Consider the following 25,860-nt stretch of genomic DNA (forward strand, 5'->3'; position numbering starts at 1 on the left):
ATACAGAAGAACAACTATCAAAACTATATTTTATTGTTGATTGCTTTTATGGCATCACAATAGCTATAAAATGTAAATCACTTTTCAAAGACTGTGTAATAATCATATTTAGACACACAGATCATAAAAATATGCTTAGATTTAAATGATAGAACTTTGTAATGGGGGAGTCATTTGTATTTAAATGCATTGAAAAAAAGAAATATAGATAAAGTTGGGTTCCCAATAAACAGTAAAAAATATAAAAAGTACACTTAATTAACTACACCCATTACCAGGTTGATTTTTAGTTTTGCTATAATTAAGCAGCTTACTCTGAGTGAAAGTTAATGACAGCCTTAGAAGTTAATATTTAAACTATTTTCTTAATTGTATATTCCTTAACTAATTTGTTTAGTGTGTCTGTTGTTTATTCGTTATAATTTTTTAGTCACTGTGTAGTTGATTATACATGTACAGTAGTGAAACTGGTATCCTTAAAGATCAATAAGAGATTGAAACAGAATTCCTCTTGAGGAAGACTTGTATGATCAACATTTCAAGAAGAATCAGGTGGTCCATGAGTATATTGCCACCTGATAAAACTACACTGCACTGAAGAGAGGAGGTTGTTTGATTCCAGGAACCAGGCAAGTCGAGCATTAACCGTTGTCTCCAAAACTTTGCAGAGGTAGGTAGACAAAGCAATAAGACTATAATTATTGGTAATTTTGGGATCCTTACATGATTAGAAAAAGGGGTGAATAACAAGAGCCTTAAACAATGCATCTGGAAAATCCTCCTCCTGCCAAATCCAGTTTAAAACAGCCAGAAGAGGAGCAGAAGATAGATGGCATAGCATTTCATAATGGATATTATCACACTCAGTTGATTAACTTCCAGATCAATACAGACCAATTTTAAAATCCATTAGTCTTAATGATGTATTATAAAGAGTATGTATTATAAATTTTGGGATCCTTACATGATTAGAAAAAGGGGTGAATAACAAGAGCCTTAAACAATGCATCTGGAAAATCCTCCTCCTGCCAAATCCAGTTTAAAACAGCCAGAAGAGGAGCAGAAGATAGATGGCATAGCATTTCATAATGGATATTATCACACTCAGTTGATTAACTTCCAGATCAATACAGACCAATTTTAAAATCCATTAGTCTTAATGATGTATTATAAAGAGTATTTACCCAAAACGAAAGTGAATGTTTCAACTCATGACTTGGTCAAGAAAACAAGAGAAGATATGAGAGTGCTGAAAAGGATAGAAAAACACTAAATGTGTCAGCAACTTGGAGGCCATTGAAGAGCAGGATTGAAGGGTGTGAAATGTACTTTCCATTGACTGTCCAAATCTTGTATCAAATGACCTTGGAACTGATGGTTGAAGAGACTGATAGTGAACTTTAGTTCAAGATTTCTTTTATCTTTGATGTCTGACCTCCTGGGTATGGGCACAAGCCTGCTGAGAAACGATGCAATTGAAGAGTGGATATCTACATAAGACATTCTAGGTCCATTTTTGAGCTTGAAAGTCAGGAGCCCATCATGAACAAGGATACCATGGGAAATATGTCAAGAGTTTGAGGATAGTATGAACAGTTGCTTGGACAGTGCAGTCAGTAACTGCCTTTATACATTAATCAACAAAGAGGAGAGTAATGAGAGAAAAATAAGGTTCTGAAAAAAATGGAGGAAAGCCAGTTAGAATGCTTTAGCTTCCTTTGTAACATACACATCAAGGAGCTATAACTGTGACCAATCTCCTTCAAAATGATTTAAAAATTCTTTACCCCATGGTTCATTGTCCACCCTTCAGAAATAACAAAGAAAGAGGAACAAATTGACAAACCAGTAACAGTAAAAGACTGACTAGGTGTATGAAAATATATATAAAAACCAGTATTGGAGAGAGTAACATTGTGATCCGAGAGAATACAGTCAACAAAACGATCCTTCTCATCAATATCAGTACTACCCCATAGGGGATTGTGTCCATTAAAGTCTTTAAAGAGTAAAGGAGGTTGTAACTGTTAAATAAGATTACTAAGGTTTGCTTGATCATAACTTTCTTGTGGTGACAGGTAAAGAGAACAAATGGTTATGGTATGACTTGTAGAGATACAGATGGCAAAAGTCTCCAGTAGTATAGCAAGTAGCACGGACATGATGGATGCATCCTGGTCAGCTTTCAGCACTACACATTCATGAACTCATTTCTCACACAAACTGTCACTCCTGTAAAAAGAAAAATGCCAAAAGGTAATAGTACCAACAGATTTGAGAAACGTTTCCTGAAAGGAGAGGCATACAGGATGATGCAAAATCTTAATGTCATCTAAATTAGAATAGAAACCTTGATAATTTCACTGTATCAAGTGGATATTTTAGCAGTAGAAATGTAGAAGTTTTTCATTTTTGTTTTTAACCACAGCGTTTACTTATTGGAAAGAGGTCTATCAACCTCCATGGGCTCTGCTGTTGGTCTCTGTCAGATAAAGAAGATTCCATTGCTTGAATGCATACCAAATTATGGTCCTGCACCTCAGAAACAATAAAAAGGGGCCTGAGTATTACTGGCGATATTGAGGACAGAAACAAGAATAGAAGTGAAACTGTCATTGGTTGCATCTGTAGAGGGTAGAAGACACCTGATGTGATAAGAGAAAGACTCTGTGGCAAAAAACAGCAATATCTCTTTTTCACCACCCCATCCCACCCCCTTTACTGTTGCAGTGGAACATAGTACAACATCATATTTCCGTGTGGGAAAAAGGAGACAACAACTTCTGTTTCTAGATAAGAAATGTTCTTAAGCACTGTACTTTTTTCTAGTGCTTCCACACATTTAGGACAAGAAGAAAGTGTTAATGATGAGAACCATTACAATTAGTGCAATGTGGATCCCCTCAGTGGACTCCTCAGATAGCCTAATGTGGCCTTGCTATAAGAAAAACACGCAATGTGAATCCAGTTGATATTTGCAACTATCATGGCTTCTGCCATCACAACGAGCACACGTCAAAGAAGCATGACAAAATGTCATAGAGTATCCAAACTTCTGGCATTGGAAACATTTGAGAGGATTAGCAATACAGCACTTCACTTTGTAATTCAAATAACCTGCCTCTGATAATTTTTTAGGCTAATTGTAATAAGAAAATCTAAGAAACTACAGCAGAAGCACAACATTTTTTATGAACAAATGTAACTAAAATTATGAAAAGTTCAGGTATTATTTACCAAAGTCAGTGTTAAAATTAGGAGTTGAGATCATATGTGAACAAATTTCGTCGAGTGTATTTTATAAACATATAGTTTTACATATATATTTTTGTGTTATTAAAAATGTAAAAAATAAACATTTTCACGGGGCCACTTTTTGTCCGCTCCCTGCACATACCCTGTAACACTCGAAACAATACAGACAAGCCACAAACATGTTCTAACACGTTTTATTCATCATGAATGGTCATAAATATAAATGTATCTGAAGACGGCTAGTATGGGCATTAAAATTTTTATTAAAATAAAGTATAGAACAACGTTTCGACCTTCTTAGGTCATCTGCAGGTTAACAAAGAGAGTTTGCAACTGACCGTTACCGGGAACGTCTTAGGTACAAGAGCGTAAACGGGTACGGGATTGTAGAGGACGCTGCAGTATATGTTAGGCTATTAATTAGTTTAGGTATAAAGGTTTTTCTTTATATTGGTTTTAGTTGTATTAGTAGGGCTTCTTTGACTTTGCGTTTGTTTATATTTTTTTCCCTACTTAGTATCTTGGTGTTTTCTATGGTTATATTTTGTCTATTTGATATGCGGTGTTCAAAAACTTGTGAAGGTAAATTTGATGGTTTTGTGAAAAGAGTTTGCATGCGTGATAATTTTTTAAGTGATTTAAGACCGGCTGTTCAAATGAAAAATATATCCTTTATGTGACGTTTCCATACATGAAGTTTTTAGGGTTGAGTTGTAAACACTGGTTTTTCAATATGACCCATAAAAATGGTGGCATAACTGGGAACCATTTGGTACCCATTGCGGTGCCGTTAATCTAAATGTAAAACTTATTATTACATTAGAATGTGTTTAGGTTTAAAAACAGGCTGATAATATCGATTATTGTTTGAGATTCTGATGGGTTAGCAAGGCTTAAAATGTACTTTAGGGTTTCAAGTTCTTCATCATATGCAATATTAATTTAAGGGGAAGAGACATCAATCGTACAAAGAATACTACTAGGTGGTAACTGTCTGTCAGTATTAATATCTTTTGTGATGTTACGAAAGTGGGTAGTATGATTTATGTAGGAGGGGAAGGCTCATGAAATACATTTTGTGTTAATCAACAAAAATGAACAGTTTTTCATAACCCATGCTTATGTTAGAAAATATGGGTTGGCTAGGACTGTTTAGTATGGTGTATTTTGAGTGAGCGATAAAATCTACTAGGAAAAATTTATCTGGATGTAAAATACCGAAAGGTTTCTTAGTTAATTTAATTGTTTTGGAGGAGTTATTTAAGTTTTTCAGTTATGGTCTTAACAAACTGAGTTGTAAGATCAAAACAGTATTTTTATATATAAATTAGTGTCCTCTACTTATCTGTTACCTTCCGTGATATAATCATCTTTGTTAAGAATAACAATAGCTCCACTCTTGTGTGCTGGCTTTATTATAATATTTTTGTTCGATTTAAGGTTGTTTAAAGCACTGTTTTATTTTTCGTCCGGTATGGCCAGATGGTTAAAGCACTCGACTCGTAATCTGAGGGTCGCGGGTTCGAATCCCTATCACACCAGACATGTTCGCCCTCTTAGCCGTGAGGACGTTATAATGTGACGGTCAATCTTACTATTTGTTGGTAAAAGAGTAGCCCAAGAGGTGGCGGTGGGTGGTGGTGATGACTAGCTGCCTTCCCTTTAGTCTTGCACTGCTAAATTAGGGACGGCTAGCGCAGATAGTTTTTGTGTAGCTTTGCACGAAATTCAAAAACAAATAAACATCTTTCTCTGTGGTTAATATTACTAAAATATTTCTTGGAATATTTTAAAGTCTGTATTATGTCATTTTCTACAGTCTTAATTTAACACTCTAAAGGTGGTTCTCTGTTTGGTGGAGGTGCACATAGAGACTTTTCTTTAAATTTCGGTGTATGTTGGTTTTCAGGTGGGTAGGATTTGTGAAAAAAATTCGCGAACTCTTAATTTTATGGATAATTCATGAAGGTCAGAAAGAAGGTTGGTCTCATCAATATAGTTATTTGGATATATTGGAAGTATTTATCGTTATTTCTTTGTTTTATAAGGTCATTGTTATTTTCAACAGATTTGTTAGTATGAGAAGGTTTATGTGTATAAGAATATATACTGTTTTAAAACGGTGTTTAAAGTGTTCATTGTGAGATAAAGGGATTTGGATAATTTCTTGTAGATTGTGTAATGCTGTGGTACTTTCTTTATGCATGGCCAAGCGTGTTAAGGCGTGCAACTCGTAATCTGAGGGTCGCGGGTTCGCATCCCCGTCGCGCTAAACATGCTCGCCCTTTCAGCCATGGGGGCGTTATAATGTGAGGTCAATACCACTATTCGTTGGTAAAAGAGTAGCCCAAGAGTTGGCGGTGGGTGGTGATGACTAGCTGCCTTCCCCCTAGTCTTACACTGCTAAATTAGGGACGGCTAGCACAGATAGCCCTCGAGTAGCTTTCTGCGAAATTAAAAAAAACAAACAAAACTTTCTTTATGACAAAAAATGTTTCAAAAGAGTGCTATTAGAAGCGCTTTTTGAATTGGTGTTTTTGGTAGAAAGCTGATTTTTGTTATTCTTTTCGAGAAAGAATGTATCAATCTTTTATTTATAAATACTTATAGTTTTTTTTTTTCTTTCAGCAAAGGGTTGTACAGGTGATAACAGTGGAAAATTTCTTTATCTAGAATATCGACGGAATTTTGACAGAAGAATCTAGTGATATTCATGAGTTCTAATGAGGCGTTTTCAAGGATTTGTTGCAGAAGTTCTGATCACGTGCTTCTATTGTTATTGGTGCTTTTAATGTGAGTGATTGGGATATGTTTCAATTTTTATGTTATGACTAGTGATTTAGCATGTTGATAATGTTTAATGCGTTTCTCAGTGAATTTTCTTAAGTTATTGAAATAGTTGTTTTTTGCTGTGGCTGAGTGATTTGCCCCTTGGTTCACGTTGAATGTTGACAGATATTGGTGTGAGGACGTCCTTGTAACCGTGAGATAGAGGATGGTTCAATTTAAGAGAAGTAACTATGTTTTTCAGAGTGTGGAGTGCATTGATGGTCGTTTTGAGAGTTTATGTTAACAGATGAAAGACTACTGTGTTCTAATGAAGGTAATTCTACAAAAACCTGATCGAATGGTGAAGATTGTAATGTGAAACGTATGGCGTTTACACTGTTAGTGAATTGGGGAGGTTTTGGAGATAAGAGAGTGGAAGGGTTTGGGGGTAAACAAGAATGAACAACAGAAGCATAAGAAGACAGAATGTTGCTGTTTTTGGAATGTGATATGTTGTGGGAAGTGTAATTTGTGTTTTAGTCCTCAAGCAAAACTTGAATAATCAGTGAGAGAGTGAATGAGTTTTTTTTTTTCGGTGGATTGAGTGATAAAGGTATCATTGTGAGATACATTGGTAGCTTCTGAGACAGGGAGAAATGTAGCATTTAGACAAGGAAGAGTAGAAGGACTATTAGAAGTAGGAACAGAAGATGATTGGAGTGACTTAGAAGAGGAAGACAAGAGTGGGAGAATGTTATGGTAAATAAAGTATTTGAAGTTTGAAGTTTTGTAAGTAAAGCTTTTATTTTCGAAATAAATCCACACATTTTCTTTCAATTCTTCAACTTTTTGGATCACTTTTTCACATTAAAAACAAACCCTCATAGCACATAATACGAACTTGTTGATTGGCATATTAATTTCATATTTGAATAACGTATACCTGCTATCGTAAAACAATCGTATCTAGTTTTGTGTAGAACTTGTAAGCATGTGTGTCAAAGCATTAAAAAAGAGAGTCATTTATTAGTTTCAAAATGAGCTCGAAGATAGCGCTTTATATTACGGTTGAAATCTGTATTTTGGCAAAATCGATTATAAAGCTATAACTCTCTAAATCCTCCAGTGGGCAGAGCACAGACAGCCCGTTGTGTAGTTTTGTACTTAACAATAAACATTTTTAGAAATTTGTGAATAACCATTTGTTATTCTTGGAGTGAAATACGTTCGAACCTTCCTGTCAATGGCCCTTTTACTCACACACACACTGACACATGTTTGTTTACAAACTTAACTCTCTCTTATAAGAGATTATGTCCATATACAGTTGTCCGTCATTGACACAAATGAAAACACTCTTGGATTTTACACTTTTAGTACATTACGCAACATTTCTTCGAAATCCGGCAGTTGAAGTGAGTAAACAAATTACCTAGTTCTATCGTACAACAAAAACCTACAGACTTTACAAGTGCCCGCGTTATGTTTAACGCCGTGTGTGTAGTATGACAGAGCATATTTTCCACTCGAGACATTCATTAAGTTTCTTAAACTAAACCAAGTCTTAGTTTAGTTAAATTAATGTTTTAAAAAATAGAAATGTTCTCATTTCGAAACTTTATTTTTTAATATTATACATACATGATCATAAACATTACACAGTACATTAATTTTGACTAACATCTGACGGAAAGATCAATAAAAAAACAACATTGCCTGATTTTTGATGTTTGCAAATAACTTTTAATCGACAAAACATCAAAAAATGCGTTTCATATCATATATATTTATATATATGTGTGTAGCTAATTGTAATTTTACTTAGAACACGGAAAAAAGAAACATCGCAGCTACAAAAATATATCTCCTTGTCACACACCGTAAGGTAGATAGTTAAGTAATCTGTCCTGGTTTTTAAAGTGCTGGTAGCAATAAGACTCAAATTGCGTTGGGGGCACTCTGTTTATCCAGTTAAACCTCAGTTTCGCAGGCCTCGCTAAATAAAAAGAGAGAAAGAAAAGAGCAGATGTGGTTGCTCTAACCCATATTTTTACCACCTTTCGTTGTCTACGGTGGCTTCTCAAAAATAAAATAAATAAGTTTTAAGAACAAATAATTGGAATACATACGTCAATGTGGAGATAGTAAAACAGTCCCTAAAGTTGTCGCCCCACCCTCATGATGATGTTTGAACATGAATAACGCTGTGTTAAGGTATGACTATACAAGCCCAATCTATATTGTTAGTTTAGCTCTCATCCATACTACTGTCAATATCTTAAGGTTTTACAAGAATTACATAGTAACAGGTCTTATGTAGAGAAAGTGACACATTTACATCAATACACCTATTCAAGATGCAGTTCTAATAAGTAATTCCAATAATTTCCCCTTACAGAACTTAGAAATTATTGCTTGGTGTTTTTATTATGATTTCGTCTATTTTACTGGTTTTATATTTACGTATATTTTTTGTGTATTTATTTTACTATCGATGTAATACTTTTTATTACGTTAATTATATATTGAAACATTCTACTATGAACACATCGCTCTAATGCTGGTGGTTTGTTCCATAAGTGGCATGCTATCTCTTATTAAGACCACGTACCTACAGTCATGTGAAAAAGTTAGGACACCCTATGAAAGCCTGTGTATTTTTGTAACATTTTTGGATATATAGATATTTAATCTCAATTTTAACAATACTGAGAGATTATAGGAATATAACTAAACATTTGAAACTGAAGAAAAGTCTTTTCAAGATCTTCTGTAAATGCAATTCTACAAAAATGCATATTGTAACTGAGGAAAAAGTTTGGACACCCCCACATTTATTCCCACTTAAAATGGCTCAACTCACACACAGGTGTATCACACCAGGTGCACATGATTTAGAAGATCGTTACTCAGCATTTTGAATGAGGCTTGCCCTATTTAAATTTCAGACATTTAGTTTGGTGTGCTCCTTACTGTTGAAGTGAGAGTGAGCACCATGGTGAGAGCAAAAGAGCTGTCTGAGGCCTTCAGAAAGAAAATTGTAGCAGCTTATAAGTCTGGCAAGGGATTTAAAAAGATCCCAAAAGATTTTAAAATCAGCCATTCCACTGTCCGGAAAATAGTCAACAAGTGGAGGGCTTTCAAAACAACTGCCAACAAGCCCAGGTCTAGTCGTCCAAGCAAGTTCACCCCGAGAGCAGACCGCAAGATGCTAAAAGAGGTCTCCAAACACCCTAACATCTCATCACAGGACCTACAGCAGGCTCTGGCTACTGTTGATGTGAAAGTGCATGCCTCTACAATCAGAAAGAGACTGCACAAGTTTAACTTGCATGGTAGATGTGCAAGGTGGAAACCTTTGCTCTCTAAGAAAAACATCAAGGCCAGACTGAAGTTTGCCAGAGAGAATGTAGACAAAGACCAGGACATCTGGAAAAATGTTCTTTGGACAGATGAGTCCAAAATTGAATTATTTGGACACCAGAACAGAGGACATGTTTGGCGTAAACCAAATACAGCATTCTAGGAAGAGAATCTCATACCAACTGTGAAGCATAGAGGTGGAAGTGTCATGATTTGGGGCTGCTTTGCTGCAGCAGGACCTGAACAGCTCACATTCATAAAATCCACCATGAATTATACTGTGTATCAGAGAATGCTTGAGGATCATGCGAGACCATCTGTACGAAAATTAAAGCTGAAGCGGAAGTGGACCCTGCAACACGACAATGACCCAAAACATACCAGTAAGTCCACCAAGGACTGGCTGAAAACTAAGAAATGGAGAGTCCTGGAATGGCCACGTCAAAGCCCAGATCTTAATCCCATTGAAATGCTGTGGGGTGACTTGAAACGGGCTGTACATGCAAGAAACTCCTCAAACATCTCACAACTGAAAGAATTCTGCATTGAGGAGTGGGGCAAACTTTCTTCAGACCGATGTCAGAGATAGGTAGATGGCTACAAGAAGCGTCTCACTGCAATTATTTCAGCCAAAGGGGGTAACACTAGCTATTAGAGGTTAGGGTGTCCTAACTTTTTCCTCAGTTAGAATATGCATTTTTGTAGAATGACATTTAAAGAAGATCTTAAAAGGTTTTTCTTCAGTTTTAATTGTTTAGTTATATTACTTTATTTTCTCAGTATTGTTACAATTGAGATTAAATATCCATTTATCCAAAATTGTTACAAACATACACAGGCTTTCATAGGGTGTCCTAACTTTTTTCACATGACTGCACCTATATGGACTGTAGAAACAAAATTACTATTATAAAATGAACGGTTTTCACTCTTAATTCCAACAAGTATCAACAACACTCGCCCAACTATTCAGCTTCATTATCATACGGTCAAACTGTGCACTCATTTGAATGGATAAACTTAAATACTCTCGTAATTTAGACAACACGCATTTAACATTTATAAATAATAACCTGAAGATGACCTAGGAAGGTCGAAACATCGTTCTCTCCTTATCAATAAATATTAATACCTTTACCAGATGTTCTGAGATACATTTTTATTTTAAGTTGGTTTTTCGTCATCAAGAAGATTGGCAATCTTCCAAAACAGGAATGAGGTTATTATATCAGCAAACATAAAAAATATCTTACAATTTTATATAAAGCTTCTTCAATGCTATTATTTTTTGAGGTGGAGACTTTTTTTTAAAACGTTAACTACTATGAATAAAAATTAGTAAATAATATTGTTGAAAATTATGGTTTTGAGTTTCAATATAAATATCTTAAGTTTAACAACTTAAACTCTCAAATGTTAAGCACGTTTATTTTGAAAAGAAAATGTATGAAAGTTAAAGATCGTAATTTTGGTAACTTCAATCAATATAAATGTGTACAGGTAGATTTACGGACACTGAACTTAGTACAAACAGATATCCAAAATGTTACAAATTTATATCATTTTATTTTTTACTTTTTCTTGTGTGTTTGTTTTCTTATAGCAAAGCCACATCGGGCTATCTGCTGAGTCAACCGATGGGAATCAAACGCCTGTTTTAGTATTGTAAATCCACAGGCTTTTTCTTGTACCTTTGTTATTTTCCTTTAAATTCTGTTATAGTTGTTTGTTTGTTTTCAATTTCGCGCAAAGCTACTCAAAGACTATCTGCGCTACCCGTTTCTAATTTAGGGTTGTAAGACTAGAGGGAAGGCAGCTAGTCATCACTACCCACCGCCAACTCTTGGGCTACTCTTTTACCAACGAATAGTAGGATTGACTGTCACATTATAACGTCCCCACAGCGACGGGGATTCGAACCTGTGACCCTCGGATTAGGAGTCGAGCGCCTTAACCCACTTGTTTATGTCGGGCCCGTTGTAACAGTACGATATCTAAGGATAAAAGTGTACCATACTATTTTGACGATTTAATCTGGGATATTGTGGATTTGATACAAGTAGGTGAGATAAAATTGAAAATGCTAAAGAATATGTGATTTTTTTTTTTTTTTACAATACTAAGTACATGAAAAGTGGTTTGGTTAACTCGTTTATCCTTTTAGTTTTAGAATAAGCACCATTTAATAGAGTTATATTGATATATTTTTAGTTGCTGTAATGTAATGCAATAATTGTTTCTAGTGGTAGTCCTTTTAAATTGTATTTTATTTGTTTATAGTTAAACACGAAACTGCGCAAGGGGCTATCTGTGTTGTGCCTACCACAGGTATCGAAACTCGGTTTTTAGCATTATAAGTTTTCCGGCTTTCTGTTATGCCATTGAAGGGGACCTGTTTGTTTGTTTTTAATTTCTCGCAACGCTATACGAGAGCTATCTGCACTAACCGTCCTTAATTTAGCATTGTAAGACTACTCATCACTATCCACCACCAACTCTGTTTGTTGTGACAGGGATTCGAATTCGCTACTCTCATATTACGAGACAAGCGCCCTAACCTTCTGGCCGTTGCGAAGACCTAATTGTGTTTTATTACTGGAACAAATGATGTATTTAGTAAACACTGTAACATCCTATTGTATTTAAATAGCGAATGCTCTCTATAATAACATATGAGAGTTGATTGTAAGATTGTTTTAAAATTTAACGTATACTTACATGTCAGGAGACAACTGGATTTAAAACTTCTTGTCCTATAACTTTTACAGAAACGACTCTTTATGTTAGCAATGTATTGAACACATTGTCCCCAGGTGGATCAGCGGTAAATTTACAAACTTACTTTGCTAAATTTAATGGACAGAAAACATAGATCTTTGAGCTTCTTTACGCTGAAAACAAACAGTGACAACCATACGTTATGCCAATAAACTTTACCAGGTGGCACTTTTCAACTCAAGTTTATCTGCATTGTTTACATCATTAACTAATATTAAAATGAGGTTATAAATGTTGGTTTTGATGAGGCTTGTTTTTGTTGGCATTTTTATGTTTTTTTCATAATAGTAATCAATATAACAACTTTTACGTTACTATTATTTTTCTTTTTATTATTATTGATAAAAGATTTGTTTTATAATTGCCACTTAAAGGTTGCCATATAAAATTTTCTCGGCGCACAATTTACAGTGTTTTTAACAGTCGAAGGATACTTTATTTAGTTTTCAACAAATAAGTGCAAACTTACACAGTTCTTATAAGATATGAAATAAGTTATGGTCACAAGTGACACAAGCAGGTGAAATCATAAGATTAGATAAAGAATATGTTATTAATAAATCGTTAAAATTAAATGTCATACATTGAGTTCTTCATGGTTTAACCATGCTGGCTTTGATGTAATATAGATTTGATAAAGAATGAATTATTAATAAATCGTTAGAATTAAATGTCATTTATTGAGTTCTTCATGGGTTAACCATGCTGGCTTTGATGTAATATAGATTAGATAAAGAATGAGTTATTAATAAATCGTTAGAATTAAATGTCATTTATTGAGTTCTTCATTGGTTAACCATGCTAGCTTTGATATAATATAAAAGTGAATAAGAAACTATTATATTTATATCTCGAGTTTTCTGTATTTTGTCTACCTATGTTCGTTTGAAATTACCCTCCAATTTCTCCCCCGCTGGGATTCAATTCCCCTCGTTGGACACAACAGATAGCTTAATGTGGCTTTCCTAGGAGAAAACACCTAACCCCCCCCCTTCAACTTCTCTCACAGTCGCCCTTTTACTCATTTCCATCCATCCCATGTTCAGGAACGTTATTTCAGATTTCAGCTGTGAGTTCATATATCTTAAAGCACGAGGCTACACAGCGGAATATATATGTGTTTTACCCACGCAAGTGTCGAAGCTCGATTTTTAGCGTTTTACGCCAATTGACTTGTCGCTGAACCACGGATGGAGGATTCGATTCGTGTGTGTGTGTTTTTCCTAATAGCAAAGCCACATCGGGCTATCTGCTGAGTCCACCAAGGGGAATCAAACCCCTGATTTTAGCGTTGTAGATCTGTAGACTTACCACTGTACCAGCAGGGGACAGGCGCGATGGTGAGGGAGGTATTTGATATTAAAGGTCTGGTATGAGTTGTTTTTTCTTTGAAAATTAAAATGTATAAAATCAGCCCATTTGGGATTTGCCCTGACAACTTCCTGTATTATTTATTAGTCAATCTAATAGTTCCCAGCCCATGTTATGTGTTTATAGAGGTTTGAGAGGTATATCAAGTGTTCTTTACCGTTTACAAAAAAAAACAAAATGTTGTATACAGTTATAAAATGTACGTGAAACTGAGAAACTAAAAAGACAGATATATGATGTGTACTGTCGAGTGTTCCATTTACTGTAGTACTTTGAAGGTGTAGCTTATATGCCTACTCCATGCAAAACATAAGACAATCTAAATTATAGGACACTATCGCCTACACTATGGTATTTCACACTATAAGACATCATTTTGGTCGTTATATGAGGATATAAATGGTAAGAGCACATAATATATTTCGACTTGAATGTATATCGATTTAACAATTCAAATATGTCTGCTCTAGTAGTTTGTTACTAAATTCTTCGTAGTTACACTGCAGTTGTTTAATATTTGGTACTTTTGTAATCTGAATGGGAACTTATAGGCAAAATGAGCTAAAATGCCAGGTGAACGAGCATATAAGGTTTAGGTATAACCTTCCCTAATTTAGAACTAGAAAACAAAGGAGGAACAATCAACAGCAGTTGCTACCTACGCAGCAACTCTGAACCATACAGTTGTAACGCTTTTTTAGCTTAAAGTGTTGAGTATGTGAAGTGTCATATCGCGGTTCGAGCCTTGAACCTAACGATCCGCAGTTGGGATCACTAAACATTAGGCTGCAAATAGTATCTAATATTTACTTACAAATAATGTATCCTATATCTAGCAAGTTCGCAAGCAGATGTTAAATTTTTATACCTATACAACATATATTTCATTTTAACGTGATAAGAACTTTTTAATCATATATTTAACAGTACTCGCCCACTTTTTCGCTAGGTCAGGAAATCACACAATTCTTGAATGTTAGGAGTATGATGTGGTTTCTATTGAGAATTTTCTGTCGTTTTTTTTAAAAAAAGTTGAAACCTGTTTTAGTGGGTGGAGAACTATTGTAGAGAAGTTGGAAAGTGGAAAATACAAGTTTTAAGATCAAAGTCCTAATCTAAAAATAATTAAAACCGTAACTAAAAACAAACAACACTTGTATTTCCAAGTGTGTCACACACTCTTGCAGAATTTGCTAATCTATAGCTTGTAAAATACACGCCTAAGTAGTTGGCACAAATGCATGAACTGTTCAAAACTGATATACCGTATATACGCTTAGCAACAATTCTGAGAACTGGATGATTTTTCTGGAGAACTAACAAACCAGATTCATACGAAGTGTGTGCATTGAGCTGTTCGAATAAGTATTACCGTTTACGAGTAATTCGACCTTAGGTGTAATCTTTGATTATTAGCATTACTGTTATCAAGTCTTGCAGTTAAAAAGAAATCAGGCATGGTAGGTAACAATGCTTAAAACTAAATTTATACACAACATAAACATTTGAATGAAAGATATGTGTACTCCGACATACATAAATGTATACAATATACGTTACTGCTAAACATTTGTGATGTTTTATCTTATCACAAAACGTTCGGACTTTTTATTTCAATGTTTTTCATAATAGTTAAACAAACAACTTGTAGTCCTTTAATTTATCAACTCTTTCTTCGTCCTTCGTGAATGTTTATTTTATTAAATGTCACGGGGCTGGTAAATTCCGCGAAAGTTTAAGCGTAGAGTATTTTCAATTCACTTGAAATGATCCTATTCGTAAAATTAAGACGATTTATAGTTGAATACTGAGTACCTACCAGATATATTTCTGTGTATAATAATACGAAATTATTAAATAAAATAATATCCAAACGTTTCTCTGGTCGCCAACGCTACAAACATTTTATGTAAACCTGTTTGAAGTGATTGAATTACTATTTAAACTTATTTTGTTTGACTTGATAACAGTCTTCGTGACAGCAAACAGGATAATTTATTCGTAATTGTATTTTTTCGTTAAAAAAATAAGTCAAATCTTTAACTTCGAGTAATCACGATGGTTGATGTGTCTTTTGTTGTATTTCTTACGCAGTCGGTTGAATACTTATATTTATTTCTAGTGCACAGTTGTTTAATACAGATCGACTTCCAACTCGCTGTAGACACAGCTCGAGAGAACTTGCTGATGCTGATCGAACTTTATAACAGTATGTTAAGAATACTTACAAAGAAATAAGTAACCTAACACGACCACTTACTGTATAGAACAGCCTTCTGCTGAAAGATATAATTACAGGCTGGTTTGTGACCAATGCCGTCACACTATTTCTAGTCTTCAATTTTTCCGGCCTAATAAAACAGAAAAAAACAAAAAAAAAACAGATGGTAAAGTTCCTAGACAAATAGGTCCAGCATGGCCAGGTGGTTAAGATAGACAAAATTGGAAATTATTGTACTTGATCAAACAGAATCTACCATTTGTCTAGGTCATCATCTATGGTAATATTGTTCTTGATTGTTTTCTGCTAATATATCAATGCGTGTGTTAAATTTTCTTGCAAAAAAGCTTAAGAAATGCAACCTTTTCGCTTTTCAATATAATCCTGTACCCACCGGATGTGATGAAATAAAAACCGATCTGTGACTCAGTTATTATGTACAACAAATTGAGTGAATTTTTACCAAGACAAGATGTAAAATATACTTGTATTTGTTCATCCTTCAGCACTGTATATGTTTAAAAATGTTTGCATCAAAAGTACAACGAGAAACTACTGAGATACGTTAGGTATACGATATTTTTCACTTCCTTGTGGAGTGAATAATGGCACTGGCATGGCCATGTGGTTAAGGCACTCGACTCATAATCTGAGAGTCGCAAGTTCGAATTCCCGTCACAACAAACATATTCGCCCTTTCAGCCGTGCGGTCAATCTCACTATTCGTTAGTAAAACGGTACCCCAAGAGGTGGCGGTAGGTGGTGATGACTAGCTGCCTTTCCTCTCCTCTTACACTGCTAAATTAGGGATAACCTTCGTGATGCTTTGCGCGAAATTTAAACTAAACTAAAGCGATGAAATAGTTACGTTATATTTGGCTGTTTGTCTCGGAGAGTATTAAATTGCTACACAAGGACTATCTGCGCTAGCTGTCTCTAATTAAGAACCGATAGACTTAAGGAAGGTAGCTAGTCAACGTCGTCCACTGCCAACTCTTGGACTACTCTAATCAGATAGTGGGATTTGACCGTCACTTTTATAATACACACACAGCCTCAAAATGCGGCCCGTAATTTTGCAGCAGTAGTTCACTAGCTGTGAAGTTTGGATTCACAGTACAAGCGTGCTAATAACCAGGCAACGGTCGGCCCAATAACTTTAACATAAGTATATTTTTTCAATGTACAGATGGCGTTACATTTATATTGGTGCACTCATTAGAGTTTTATTTTATGGAGTTCTCTTATTAAGAGAAAAGTAAGACATTGAAAATAGTTGAACGAAGTTTCTCTTATCACACACATATACTGCACTTCAGTAGCGCAGCGGTACATATCGGATTTCGATACTCGTGGCAGGCAGATAACAGATAACCTATTGTGTTGCTTTGTGCTTGTATTTCAAGCAAACATATATATATTTGTAAAAATTAATGATTGAATAAGATCGACCGTAAATTCTTTTAAAAGTGTGACAGCTTTATACTGTAATAAAATGTTTTAAGAGTGAGTGACCTTAAGAATTTTACTAGAATAAATTATAATAATAACTTATAATACCATGTATATATGTTCATGGGATACAAATTCCTGATACCTAAATATTCATCTCAATTGCTTTAAAAACGCTAGAGAAGAGTATATCGTACTAGTAGTAAACGAGTACTTCATAAATAAAAGCCTGGAAATGAAGTTAATAATGATCTTTTGTGTAGTTATGGTGTGTTTGGTATTGTCTAGAAGCAGAAAATGGCAGTACGAGGATTGAAACCTACTCGCATATTCGTGCCTAATGCGTTTCAAATCGGTTTCATTTGTTGAACAAAACTCCATTGTTTTACATTAAATACTACTACAGTATTCTTGACATTCTTTCGCTTATTCTATGATTTTTTCTTCATTTATATAACTCTTATTGAGGTATCGAAGTAGCAAAATTCCTTTCGCTTAACGCATGAGAACACTGCTCAAGTATAATTTATTTTTAATAGATGGCACTACGATATAAAATGTACATAATTTTGTGGGTTGACTTACAATGAAAATATCCTACGAATGGTAAAGGTATAATAAAGATATAAAAACTTGTCAGTAATACTAAACTAGAATGCCTAGAAAAGAGACAAGATAAGGAGAAACAAAATATCTAATTAAGAGGTAAATTCACACACAAACACACACACACACACAAATATATTTATATTCTCAAGTAAGCAGGTATTGGTATTTTCGGTTTGTGCATCTCAGAATTATTAAATAATATGTATTTAAAGTAATAAAATTATAGAAGTTAAACTTTTGTTACGCTATAAGCTCAATTTAACTGTTTGTATCAGTAATAACCTAAGAATTACAGGACCGAATCCGTTTACATTGTTATGCTTCAAGACTGAGATACTGACAATAGACTGACCGACATAAAACAGTTTGTTGGAGTAACTTTAGAATGAAGATATTGTATCTAGAAATAATGTTCAGGGGTGAAATAAATATTTGTTAAAACCAAATCTAATAGATACATTGACGCCAGAAATTATCAAAAATCAGGGGAATTTAATCAACCTAATTATAGCTTGGTCATCTCATGGGCATTAAACTTCCAACAAAGAGTATTAATAACTTTGTCAACACAAAGGATCATCGTATTTACAGATCACTGAAAAATAAAATTACAAATTAGAAGACCGTTGAACTTCTATGCTCCAAAAGTAGAGACTCTTCCAAATATTTTCACGAAGGCTGACCGTGTATAGGTAGTACTGTGTTTGCATTGATTTTATTAACTTGCCACCAGGTAACTTCATTCACAGAAAGTACAAAAATAGTGTCGTTATTAAAGCTTTATGATTCTGTGCGCTTTTGCGTAAAATGAGGTATCAAATGTCATTATCAAAATGAGATAACAAATGTCATTATCTTTCTCAAAGATAATGTTGAATAGGAATATGTACATAATGAAGCATCTAATACTTTCTTACCCGCTCTAGCTTTCAGGAACTGTTTGTTGAAACAAATTTATTTCTGATTGTAAGTAACCTTGAAGCCGAGTCTCAGTAACTTCACTGAACAAAAAAGTGAAATATAAGGTAAATACATTGATTTTAAAAAACAAGACTGTTTCAATAACGTTTTATCCTAGGAACAAATATATTGTAAGTTGAGTTTTTTCTGACAGTAAGAAAAAGGCAAAAAAGTTTAAAAAATGAAATATTTTTAATATATTTCACCAAAGTACATTTGGATGATCTTAATACATCTTTCCTTTCTCTGTCACTTTAATTATGATTGCCTTATTTGTTTAATCTTTGAACAAAGGCTTCAGACTGGAAAAAAAAAAATTGTAAAACAGGCTGAGTCTCATACACGTGGAAATAACTGAACAAAACACTTTATTTATCAATAAGATTCTTATTTACTGTGCTGGTATAAATACAACCATAATTTCAATCTTTAAATGAATTGTATGTTCACATATTTGAAAATGTTATAATAAAAGGATTGAAATATACAAATCACACGAAGACCAAGGATGATATTGAAGTCGCAGTGGAGAGGTATGTACAAGAACTACATTTTGACGTCATATGGCGTCTTATAGGTACTGTGACACCACTGAAAATTAATCGTTTTCATTAGGTAGGGGCTCGGCATGGCCAGGTGATTAAGGCACTCGACTCGTAATCTGAAGGTCGCAGGTTCGAATCTCCGTCACACCAAACATGCTCACCTTTTTAGCCCTGTGGGCGTTATAATGTGACGGTCAGTCCTACTATTCGTTATAAAAGAGTAGTCCAAGAGTTGATGGTGGGTGGTAATGACTAGTTGCCTTCTCTCTAGTCTTACACTGCTAAATTAGAGACGGCTAGCTCAGATAGCCTTCGAATAGCTTTGCGCCAAATGCAAAACAAACCAAACCAAACAAGTCATTAGGTTGGTTGAGAATGAAAAGATTATTCACACTATTGCATACAAAGACACGTCGGTCAAGTCGCTAGATGCAGTTCAGTATGTATGGATTTCTGTACAATAGGACTATTGAAAAGGACTCTGGAAAACCGATGTCCTCATATACTTGGCACATTATAGAAACCACTCAGGGAGTAGTGATGAAATTTTGACAAGACGGCCTTACGACAGAGTCTGTTGCAATAAAAATTATGATGTACGGTTATTGGTAAGATTTACGTCCCGTATGTAAAGCAAGTCCGAACATGGTGAGACTCCAAAATCGTCTTGATATAATGTACTTACCATATGTATTTTAATGTTGAAACACAAAAATAATTTTAATGCATCAATTAACTACCACGTAAGGGCTTTGATCATGTCGAAACTAAACACCTCCTTCAATAGATTTATGTGATATGCATAAACTTCGATTTGTACATTCAAACCTCACAGAAAAGAGACTTTACGTGATAATACTTAGGTTACAGCCACTAGAAATGTCAAACATTTTGTTTTGTTTTTATTTTGTTATGTTGGATAATTCATCATAGGAGAAATATATCTGCGTTTTTCCTCATAGCAAAGCCATATGGAGCTATTTGCTGTGTCCATCGAGGGAAATCGAACCCCTGATTTTAGCCTTGTAAATCCGAAGACTTTCCACTGTCCCAGGGAGGAGACACGAGCAACATATAAAGTTACTAACTTTCCACTAACGATGAGTGGTTAAGCATAGTATAACAGTAGACTTTTTATTAATAATGTCGAACAATATTTCAAGTTGTTATTCCGTTTTTTAGTTAATTATTTTGAGCCAATGATTCAGGTCAAGGGCTTCGTCAGCCTCTTCCCGGTGAGGGGGATGAGACACGCTCAACAAGAAATTAAGGGGGCTGTAATTATAAATCTTGATAGCACACATACTGTCATATTTAAGAAATGAACCAACTTTAAGAGTAAACATTTATGTTAGGTGGGAAATATAAGGAACATGTTGGGATAGCTTCACAAACATCTCCCACTATTTCCACCCCTGATTCCGTTCAAGGAATTTTTAAAGTACTCACCTTGTAAGTGTTAATTACGGTGAAACTTGTGGTGTTTTTCAGTTAAATATTTGCTGTTTGGTGTGTCAGTAGCAATGCTGTAAAACTTCGAGGTATTACTAATAGTCATAATTTAAAAAGCCTACGTAAGCAGATCTCCAAAATCGTAGTAATCACAAAAGTTGATATAAAATGTAAATTGTGCATCAGAAACTAACATAAATATTTCACCTGGTTATCTCTAAGAACTTGCAAAATAATTCTTTACATATGCCCTGTTACTCAAATAAGAGTATTAACAACTGACATATACATTTCCTTACTTTCTTGGTAACGAAATATTCAACGGAACTGAAGTAAACACCTTTAAAAAACAAATTCTACCAGGATGTCAAAATGTAACATTCTCTCAAACCAACAGTTTTCCTCACTTAACATTATTTTTACTTTATTTGTTTAGCATTCAGCTCTTACCAAAACGAAAAACACATAAAAGATTTTGCTAAAAATTATATAATTAGTTTTGCAATTATTATTTTTTCAAATGACGTAAAACGTCTGTATTGTATTGTATAACAGGTGACTGTCGATTTTTAAAACTTGCAGTTATGCATAAGACCAAATAAACTAAGCACATCTGAACGTTTTCGAAAGTTTACTAACTATAATACTACCTAAAGTATGAAGGAGTTTGGGGTCATTAAACTATTGTGATTAAAATTAATCACACGTTATAAAGATGATCTACATGTTTCAACCCATATGTGAACCGTTTCTGGATACTTAAGTTCATAGAGAACCTTCGACCATTCCACTTGCTCTTCTGCCACAGAGAGGCTTATGAAAGATCACATGTGTCGCGTTTATTTGTGTGCAGCAGTTTGTTCCATTTCTTTGTTTGTTGTTTCACTAATGACAATTATTTCCCTGGGAAGAATATTCATACAGACAGATTGTTAAACTATGCAGAGATACAGGAAGATGACCTAAGAAGGTCGACACGTTGTTCTGTATTTTATTTTAATTAAAGTTTTAATACACATACCAGCCGCCTTTATAAGTTAGCAATGGTTTCGAGACAACACTTCAAGCCAACCAGGAGTAACGGCATTGTCCACAAAGTGAAAAATGTAGAAGGACCTATCAATATAAAAGGTTATTGCAATGAAATTGGGAAAACCCATTTGTGCCATTAACAAGATAAACAAAAATTTGACGTTTACCAAGGTTCTAAAGCGAAATTTTCATACGGCTCTCACTCCACACGGAAATGAACAATTGTCTTTACATGAAAGGTGACCAAAGAAACTAAAATTACAGTAATCTTATGAGAACCTTTTGAACTTTTTAGCCTTTGGTCTGCTTCGAAGTGGTCTTGGAAAACAAAGTTTATGCATATGTGTGTAAGGTTTATTCAGGAAAGTTTGTCAACTTGTGTGGCCTAAGATTGATCTCGTCGTCCTTTGTAACAGCTTCTTACAATGGAAATTGGTATGTCGAACAAAAATGCGTAATTACAAGCATCAAAATGAGGACACTGGAAGAAATAATTCGACAGTAGCAAGGGATAAATACATGGTTCGATAGTAGTAAGGGACCGGACACATGGTTCGACAACAGCAAGGGACAAGGCAATGGTTCGATAGCAGCAAGGAACCAAGAATATGGTTTGATAGCAGCAAGGAACCAAGAATATGGTTTGATAGCAGCAAGGGACCAGACACAGGGTTCTTTGTAAAATAACAAAAGTACCATTAAATCTCAGTAAATGTAAAGCATCTTAGATAAAGTCCATGATCATTTAATGCTTAATGTTTAAAATGCAAGCAGATACATTTACTTTGTTTTGTCCTGATTTACTTAGCACGTTTGTTGGGTAATCTCTTTGATGCGAATTAACAACAATACTTGGAAATCCCGATAACGTAATGATAAATAAAGAGAAAAATAATGCTATAGTAAAACTAAAAAGATAAGAGGTTAGTAGTAGAGATAGTGATTTTAGAACTATTAAATGCGCTTCAGTTATATAATAATTGCTCCTGATCCCAGTGTACGGTTCTTTTTCAAAATAATAATGTTCCCCAGCAAATCAGCATTAACTTTATGGACTTACAATGTTCAAATCTGGGGTTCGATTTTCCTCAGTAACGAGAACATAGATAGCCTATTGTGTAGATTAATGCTAAACAACAACAACAGTAAAAAATAGTAATATATATATATAATTCAGATTCCATATTTATTGAAAAAAACAACCTGTCGTAAAAACTTGTGGTAGCCAATAAAAAATATTGAAGGGAGTTTCGACCGTCTCCTGCTGGGGCAGCGTCAAGTGTGCAATTTTACAACGCTAAAAATCAGAGGTTCGAATCCCCTTGGTAGATACAACAGACAACCAGAAGTGGTTTTGCTTTAAGAAAAATACACACGCACAGTTTCGATAAATTATTTTGTACTCAATATTTATATATTACCACTTAATTTAACATGCATGATTAAAGCATGTGGTATTAAATATAATAATGCATGGAAAGCTAAAGTTAAACGTAGTTCTAATGGGAAAAAAAATTCAATTTAATGACGCATAATTACTGGAAATTTAAAACAGAAGTGATTAGATATATGATTTAATAAAATATGAAGAGAGTGTAGAAAAGCTATTACGTAACTCTGTTAAAATAAACAACCAAACAAAACTGGTCGATTAATAAACATTTTACTAACACCCTCTTTTATCAAACAGCTCAACTGTATTTATAACAGTATATTGATTGGATAAACAATATAAAGTATAAACCCGAAGTGTTACCGAGAACATGGTATAATTTAGGGCTGTCACTTATTATCATACTTGTACCTCATTAGTTGAATTTTCTATAGTGATTTCATGGTTTTGAGTATTAAACTTCTTTCTGTGCTTAATATATTTTGTTTGTTTCATAACTGTTACGCAAAATTTTAGAACGAATAATCTGCGTAAAGCTTTCCGCCTTAATTTTGGAGTGATAACATAAGAAAGAAAGCACCTAGTCAACACAAGTCACTGCCAGATCTTACAGTACTCTTTTTTTTCTGATCGAACAGAGAGTACGGACGCCACTCTTATAACAAAGTTACAACTCCAAAGTAGGGAGCACGTTTTTGAGGCGACAGAAAGCAAACCATAAGGCTTAAATTCACAGTTCAAGTATGCTAAATATGAAGGTTGTCTTAATGTGTTCAGCATGAGTATCTTTCTTCAGCGTATAGATGGCACTGCTTTCCAGTTTTAATATCCATAACGTTTTATTTCTTGGGATTTTCCTGTTTAGAGGGAAGTAAGGCATAATGCATTGTTTCTAGTTCTTCGAACATTATTTGCAAAAAAAATTTGCTTTTCTAAATATCCAGGTGTCATTGATAATTAAATACTTCGTAGAACGAATTTTATCTAAGTTTACTGGACATGGTTACACTGTTTATTGTTCTATGAAATAATTAGAAACTTCATCACATTTTATGCTGGCGCAAAAAAAAATCTCGCCTGCAACACAAATAAATTCAATGAATTATCAGTTCACCTTTAGGTATTTTTTCAACACCATATATATCATACTTATCTAATTGAAGCATACATTATACCATACTAATGTAAAACAATTAGTTGAGAACAGATTAAGTTAATCTATAAATTTCTAGGAAGTGTAATTTAAGAGGTTTATCTTCTATTGTAGTTTTAGATACCCATCATTGAAACCTTCGTAAAGCTATCTTAAGATATATTTAATCTCCATATTGATAAGTCAGTTGCACTCACCAAGATAATTCTATTTAAAATTATGTTTTATTATCTCTGACGATTCCCTTGTGGAAAATAACATGACCACTTCTTAGAGATAGGTCACAATAAGGACGCAGTACTTCCTCCCATTCTTTTCATCCTTCCAGGTAATATACTACTTTGTGCACGCGAAAGGGTCTTATTTTTTAAGTTCTAAGTTATAAAATAGAAAAATAAAAAAATCGGAAAACAGAAGCTATGAAGATCACCAGTTACTGTCCCCAATTTTTAAGTGTCATTGGTGGTGTTGAAACAACACAGCAAAAACTGATAATAACAAACTGTGGCCTAAAAACGAACCAAAACACCGAAAAGAAGTGTGTGCGATATAGGTCTGGAATAGCTAAGCTGGTAGCTGCTTATGTATCAATTTCTTTGTTTTCATTCTCTTGTAAGGTGTTGGACGCGGGTCGACCCTGTGGTGAGCCGGGTTGGAATTCGTGTATTACCACAAAATATTTCCCAATATAGGTACATTATAACATTGATAGCCAATTCCTTAGAGTCTATAGTTGATTGTAAAGTGCTGCTTACTGGCTTACATTTCTGTGGTCCATAGTTCAAACTTAGGGAATGCAGCAGGTGGTCTTCGCCATTAATACAAACTACAAACATACACACAAGTACTGACACGGCATCAAAGTAAAAATAATAAGCTAAGACTAATTTTATTCTGTCACGTCCTTGTAAACATATCAATTTCTTTTATTTTAGTGCTAATTTTACTTCCTTTGTTTTTTTCATACAAAAGGTATTCTTCCCAGCTATATCCTACAATCAGACAACGCCAATGACCGAGCATCCTCTACTCTTTTTTTTTTTTTTTTTTTTGGGGGGGGGGGAGGTATCACACTGGTGAACTGACAAGTACTCCATAATGGATAACTTAATAAGTAAAATGTATTTGGGGGGAAGGGGTGCAAAATCAAAAGTGATTCCAGCTATGCCTGGATACGGCAGGTGGAACTGAGAGTTTTTGAGACACTCTTCCCCGAAATATTTTTACAATTAGAATGAAATAGATAAATATACTAACAACAAAAGGTCCTGTGGCACAGTGGTATGTTTGACCGCCAAAAACAGGGTTTCGATATCCGTGGTGGGCAAAGCACAATTAGCTCTTGGAGTAACTTTGTGCTTAATTCCAAACAAACAAACCAGACAACGAGCATGAGTTTACTTCTGTCACGGAATGTTCTCAGTAATCTCGACTTAGGACATTTCGAAGATAACATCCCAGTCCAACCACTTTACTTCTCGTAGTTTGGCACACATATGTTAACGAT

General features: G+C 34.5%; 1 protein-coding gene across 4 annotated transcripts in view; it reads right to left on the reverse strand.

Annotated features, from left to right (window-relative positions):
- LOC143225891 (suppressor of cytokine signaling 2-like) overlaps positions 1-25,860 on the reverse strand; it is a 73,279-nt gene that overhangs the window by 28,326 nt on the left and 19,093 nt on the right. The window contains exon 3 of one of the 4 annotated variants that reach the window (XM_076456058.1): positions 15,797-15,887. The exons of the other annotated variants lie outside the window; for them this stretch is intronic. The gene's annotated coding sequence lies outside the window, so the exon portion shown is untranslated. The remainder of the gene's footprint in view (positions 1-15,796; positions 15,888-25,860) is intronic. 4 annotated transcript variants of the gene reach the window in all.

This window comes from Tachypleus tridentatus, chromosome 9 (assembly GCF_004210375.1).
Source record: "Tachypleus tridentatus isolate NWPU-2018 chromosome 9, ASM421037v1, whole genome shotgun sequence".
Lineage (NCBI taxonomy): Eukaryota > Metazoa > Arthropoda > Merostomata > Xiphosura > Limulidae > Tachypleus > Tachypleus tridentatus.